The following is a 6,000-nucleotide window of genomic DNA, read 5'->3' on the forward strand; positions in this document are numbered from 1 at the left end:
GCCAATGATGAATATTAAATCCTTAGTTGTATGTCAAAACATGCACAATAACCACCTCTTAAAACCCGCCAAGTTTTATTACAATGCTGCCAGTAGTTTCGGCAAAATCGTAAAAAATATGTAAAATTTTGTTTTCTTCAACGCCCTGTATCTTGAAAATGGATGGCGTTACAAAAAATTTTTATGAAGCAAATCCCAATTATTTTTCAGTTTTTTACCTACTCTAGTGACGGTGTTAAATTTTTTGAAAAATATGTATAAAATTGTATCAAAAAAACGAAAAAAAAAAAACCGAAAAAATGCGGTTTTTTATTTTTAAAGGTACGTTTCACCAATTTTAAAAATCTGAAAAAATTCAGGGTGAAAGATTGTGCAAAAATACACATTATAATTAATTTTCGTAAAAACGAGTGTCTTAGTTTTTTTTCAGATTTATTTAAAAGTTTAAAATTGTTCTAAAAATTCGAATTTCCCGCCAAAAAAATAAAAAAAAAATTTTTCATATAGATCTTTTTGAAACTTACAACTTTTTTAAAAAAAGTTTTTGGCTGGCTCTTAATGCGGCTGAGATAAAAAATAAAAACATAAAAAGCCTAATTAGGCTCTAGGGGGGTCACGTGACCACCTAGGGGGCTAAAAATTTCAGAAAGTGAGTTCCTCTATATGTGCTAAAAAGTGGCCTATATGGAATTTAGATTGGGTTGGGGGCACTTTTCACCATCTTACCCGGCTAGGCCCTTTAAACACCTAAAATAATTTGCTCTGAAAAATGAAAATATCTCGAAAACTAATAAATTTGGGCATAAGGAATGTTATAATAAAAATTAAAGTACGTTAATGTTACTTTTCAATAATGATATAAAATACAGGGTGTTCCATTTAACATTACTGAGAAAATAATGTACTTGCGTTTTGACTCACCCTGTATTTGATATAAAGAACATTAGCAATATCAATTATTCTTAAAAATGTTGACAATTAATAAAAAAATATGGCATTAATAAACCATTGCTGTTGTGCTTATTTTTATTTATACAGGGAGTTGAACTTGTTACGATTTTCATAAAAAATTGGTTATAAATTTGTAAATACCCTGTATAACATTACAAACCTTTATATTTTTGTGATGGAGAAGTTAACAGGATTTCGAATATAAAATAAAATATAGGGTGTTCCATTAAAAAAAACATAAGTTAGGTCTGCCACTGTGTTATCGAACACCCTGTAACATTCTAACTAATTTTGTAATGTGAAGCTCAAAGGTAACTAAAATTTTTGTTACTAACTTTTATTGCTATCTATTACTATAGCGGAGCTATTGAGCTTTACCCTACTAATCAATCACCCTGTATATAAGTATTTTTTTATAAATAATAAAACTTTTCTTTATTCTGCGAAGACTTGTTTTTGGGCGTAAAAGACTTTGTACTTTACACAGTCTAAGCAACATTTAGACAATAGAATGATATAGTTATTGAGACTTTTTTGATAAAAAAAGGTTTCATTCAACTATTTTCTCTAGGCTGTCGATAATATCAACATTTAGATTAGCGAAGATGTAATGCAAATAATACGACGAAAATATAATTTATTAATGTATTAATTACCTGTGTATTTATGGACACAAATATAAAATTATTTATTGGCAATTTACTATTGCAATCCTTGTGTCACAGTAAACAGTTTGACATCCCCTAATCCCCTCTTTGTGAACACGCACGTGACACACACGTAACAATTTGTTTTTACCATAACCACAGAACAAATATTTTAACAAAATTGTTTCTATTCTGTGAAATATGTAACTGTTGATTGCGTAGTACTATATTGTAGTGTAAAAATTTACGTGACGCTCAAAATTTCGGGCCAATAGTTTTTAAATACTTATACCATCTTATACATATTCATTATTTTCGAATCGTAAGAAAACTAACATTTTTTTTTTTTTTTTTTATTTAGAAAGACAAAGTCGCATCCACCCGAAGGTTATTAGCGACATTTCTGTAACATTTGTAACAATATTAAATCAAAAATTGGTAAAAATGAATTACAATTTGTATACAAGTAAACCTTTGGAGCAATAATTGGATTCCACGCACTAACACTTTAATTTTGAAATGAACTTTTAGATCGCTAGCGACACTCCGACACTCTCTTTCTGATGCATCATTAGTGATAGCGTTACGCGCACTAGTATCTGCTTGTTCATGTTTCCTTCAATGCCTATGTGGGATGGTATCCACAGGAAGTGGATTCTTGTGAAACTTTCTTGAGCTTCCATTAGTTCGGCCTTGGTTCTTTTCTCAATGGGGTGTTTATGGTATATATTTTGCATAGCTTTGACTGTGCTAAGAGAGTCGGAAAGGACTGGGCAACAAGGGAGGTTTTTAATATATACATAGATTGATGGCTTTAGACAAACCAAAGAGCTCTGCAGTATAGATGCTGGAATTCAGAGAAAGATGTAGGAGCATAACAAGGCGATGAAAAATTCCATCAATATTCTTTTGAAGTAGAAACTTGAGTCTTAATTTTGGCTTAATTGAGATGTGTCACTTTCCCAGTCTGACGCCTCACTGCCAAGATAACTATTAATTTTTTTCTTTATGGAAGTGAATTTTCGTTTTATGGATCTTTCCTTTAAATGGGGGTAAACTAGACTGAGCATATGGGACAAAGCTGATAGGTCTGTGGTATATTCTTGAATTGTGGTTATAGGATCTGTTGATCCCGTGATATTCATTAGGAGCATGTTAAGTTGATCAAAGTTTAGAGGGAAAGGTAGAGGGTGATTTTCTATGAAGTTTTTAGCAGGGTCAAGTAAGAGAGAAAATGAGCATTCAGAAGTGCTTGCTGAACTAATTTTAGCTTTTTTAGATTTTGCTTGGACTTTAGGTGGTGGAAAAATGTTACATTCTTTTGAAGATGGATCTGCTTCAGGTGAAATAATTTCATCAAAGTTACGTTTTGGTTGATTAATTATGTGACTGTCCTTATTTGATGCATCTTCTTTGTTCGGTATCTCCAGGACATTGGAAATAGACATTTGTTCACAATGAGAAGGGTTTGTATCATTGGGTGCTTGCAAAGATATATTTGTTGCGCTGGATACCGATGCTTCATTGTTTTGGTTGGGGTTTAGTTGAGCTAGTGGTTCGGAGCACTGTGATGCAATGTGACCTGGCTTCTTGCATCTAAAGCAAACTAAACTGTCTTGAGAGATGAATATTCTATATATCGTGTTGTCAAAAACAAGAGTAAATGACTCTGGTAGTATTAGACTGTGAGGACTGATATAGATTTGTCTTCGAAAACTAAGGATGTGATTGAACTCAGGCATAGAAGCACTAATTTTGAGGAATGTCATGGGGGAGACAGGGACTATGCCGATTTTTTGTATCTCATTGATTAGCAAGTCGTGCGGTATTGAAGGACATACGCCGGAGAGCACAAGTCGTTCCGCTGGTGTAACTAACCTTCTTGCTCTGACAATTTCACCTTGTATTTCTATTTGACCATAATTATTCATAAAATCATCCACTATTTGTTTATTGGATAAATACATACATATGCGATTATTAGATAATCTAGAAGAGAAGATTATATTTTTCGGTTGAATTATATTTCCAAGTGGGAGAAGGTAGTCTTGAAGTTTGGTGTTTTCTAAGGCACTAAAGATAATTGCTTGGGACTTTAAAGGAAATTGCACTCTCGACGCTGCCAAAGAGTATGACTGTGATGCGTTTATTTGACTTTGATGGTCTTGTATTGTAGAACTGTTGTGGGATTCCATGTTTGAATTTATTTCGATAAACGTTAAGTGAAAAGTAAGTCCGACCCTGTACACCTGCTAAAACAGGTGTATCGGTCTCTACTAAAAGCGGTTATTTTGCTGGTAAAACTGGATTTGTGTATTGACAACAATAACAAATAATTGAAATTTGCTGACTTTAATGCTAATTTTACTGGATATTATGTAAAGAGTTTGTACACTTACAGTTTATTTCAATATATCACTGAGATTCACAATTTATAACTTATATTAAACTTTGTTAATATTAAAAATATTCGGAGCCCACATTGAATACAACATTATAGTTATCGATGCAGGATCGGTATCCAACTAACAACATTGTTTATATAGTAATAGTTGTTCAACAAGGTTGTTCAACGATATGGATAAATTTGTTTGATTCTAATTGAGACATGTCTGAGACATGACTGCAGTCACCAGATGTCACCACCATTACTGTCGGGTCGCAACCAGAGGTCGCAACGTCAGGCATAATTACGATGAATCCAAAAGGCATAGACACCAAGTTGGATACGATGCTATTCATAACACACCAACTCACATACAAGAAAAATAAATAAAACTCACATACAAGAAAATGTACCTACGCATGTCAAGAAAAATAAATATGTATATGGAAGAATATATTTAGAAATCGAATAATAATTAATGATGTTATGCTACTATACATTATACAGATAATAGCATCGCATCATTAATTCAATTTCTAAATATATCGTTTCATATATTTATTTTTCTTGAATATGTATGCGAGTTGGTGTGTTATGAATAGGGCTTTTCATCGATTGTCATTTGTTTCGAGCTTCTGTCATATGTTGTATAATCTGTGTATAATATTAATATGCACGGATTATACGACATATGACAGAAGCTCGAAACAAATGACTGTGAATGAAAAGCCCTATAGGATCGTATCCAACTTGGTGTCTATGCATTTTGGATTTATTGTAGTTTGCGTAACGTTGGGACCCTGACAGAAATGGTGGTGTCATCTGGTTACTGTCTAAATTAGAATCAAACAATTTTATCAATATCGTTGACAAACTATTACTAGGTAGAGGTCGAAGAGGTATGTATTGTCCTTTTCATGAGCATTTTTCAGTGCGTAACAAATGATAGGAAAAAGGGTAAGTCCGTGATAATACACATTTATGACATTTATTCTAACATGACATTTTAGTTAAATCTGACAGTTGTTACATTTTATTTTCAATTTGGAATAAAAACAAATCAAATGTGTTTCTTGCATTTATAAAATGGTATTTCCTTTGATTTGTATAGTCTTATAAATTATACAGATTATATTTGTAATATTATTATCTAATTAAAGGTTTGTTCCAACAAGAACTTTTTGACGGTCCAGAAACCGTCACGAAACTACTTGTACCGTTTGTTGTGCGCATGTTCGTAATTGTATCGCCCTGTTATCGTCCCATGACGGTAATCATATATTTGTCATTTTTATTGGTGACAGCTTGTGTGCTTTTAGTCGATCAAAGGCTCAAAAACTTTAAAGAATTGAGTCCTAGTGCGCAAGTCAGTCCAACCAGCACATTATGCATTTGCCCGATTACTGAAATGATCATCACGAAACCGTCACCGAAAGATCACAATTCTTGTTGGAACAGTGGGAAGGACGATCCGATGACGATCATATTTTTGTTGGAACGGATTTTGTTTACTGCGCAGGAGCATTACCGTTTCGTGACGGTTCTCGGTCGTGTTGGAACAAACCTTAAAAAAAATTATTTTTTTTATTATGGCGCCATCTATCGACAACTAGAATAACTAGAATAAATGTTATAAATGTCACCGACGAAATGTAATCACCGACGTACCTTTTTTTCTGTCACATACAATTTAATGCGTTAGAAAGAAATCGAAAAACTGTGACGCACTGAAAGATGACCATGAGAAAAAGAATATAAACAATGCTAATAAATATTTTTGAAAAACTTAAACGCAGAATGAGAGATTACATTATTACCGAGGTCCGAAAGTCCAATCAACAGAGTTTCTTTTAAATGAGATATTAGGATCAAGTATATTCAAATGGGAAATAAGCCACAATTTTACCTAAAAATGATTTTATTAACATTATATTATATTATATTAGGAATTAAAAATCACACTCAATGTTCTCTTATTTTTCACCCCTGTAACTTATTAAAATAAACATTATAGAA

At 32.6% G+C, this 6,000-nt stretch overlaps 1 protein-coding gene across 1 annotated transcript in view; it reads right to left on the bottom strand.

The window, feature by feature from the left end:
* LOC126882411 (putative ankyrin repeat protein RF_0381) overlaps positions 1 to 1,703 on the bottom strand; it is a 36,640-nt gene extending 34,937 nt beyond the window's left edge. The window contains exon 1 of the mRNA XM_050647359.1: positions 1,608 to 1,703. The gene's annotated coding sequence lies outside the window, so the exon portion shown is untranslated. The remainder of the gene's footprint in view (positions 1 to 1,607) is intronic.
* Between the last annotated feature and the right edge of the window lie 4,297 nt (positions 1,704 to 6,000).

This window comes from Diabrotica virgifera, chromosome 1 (assembly GCF_917563875.1).
Source record: "Diabrotica virgifera virgifera chromosome 1, PGI_DIABVI_V3a".
Taxonomy (NCBI): Eukaryota; Metazoa; Arthropoda; class Insecta; order Coleoptera; family Chrysomelidae; genus Diabrotica; species Diabrotica virgifera.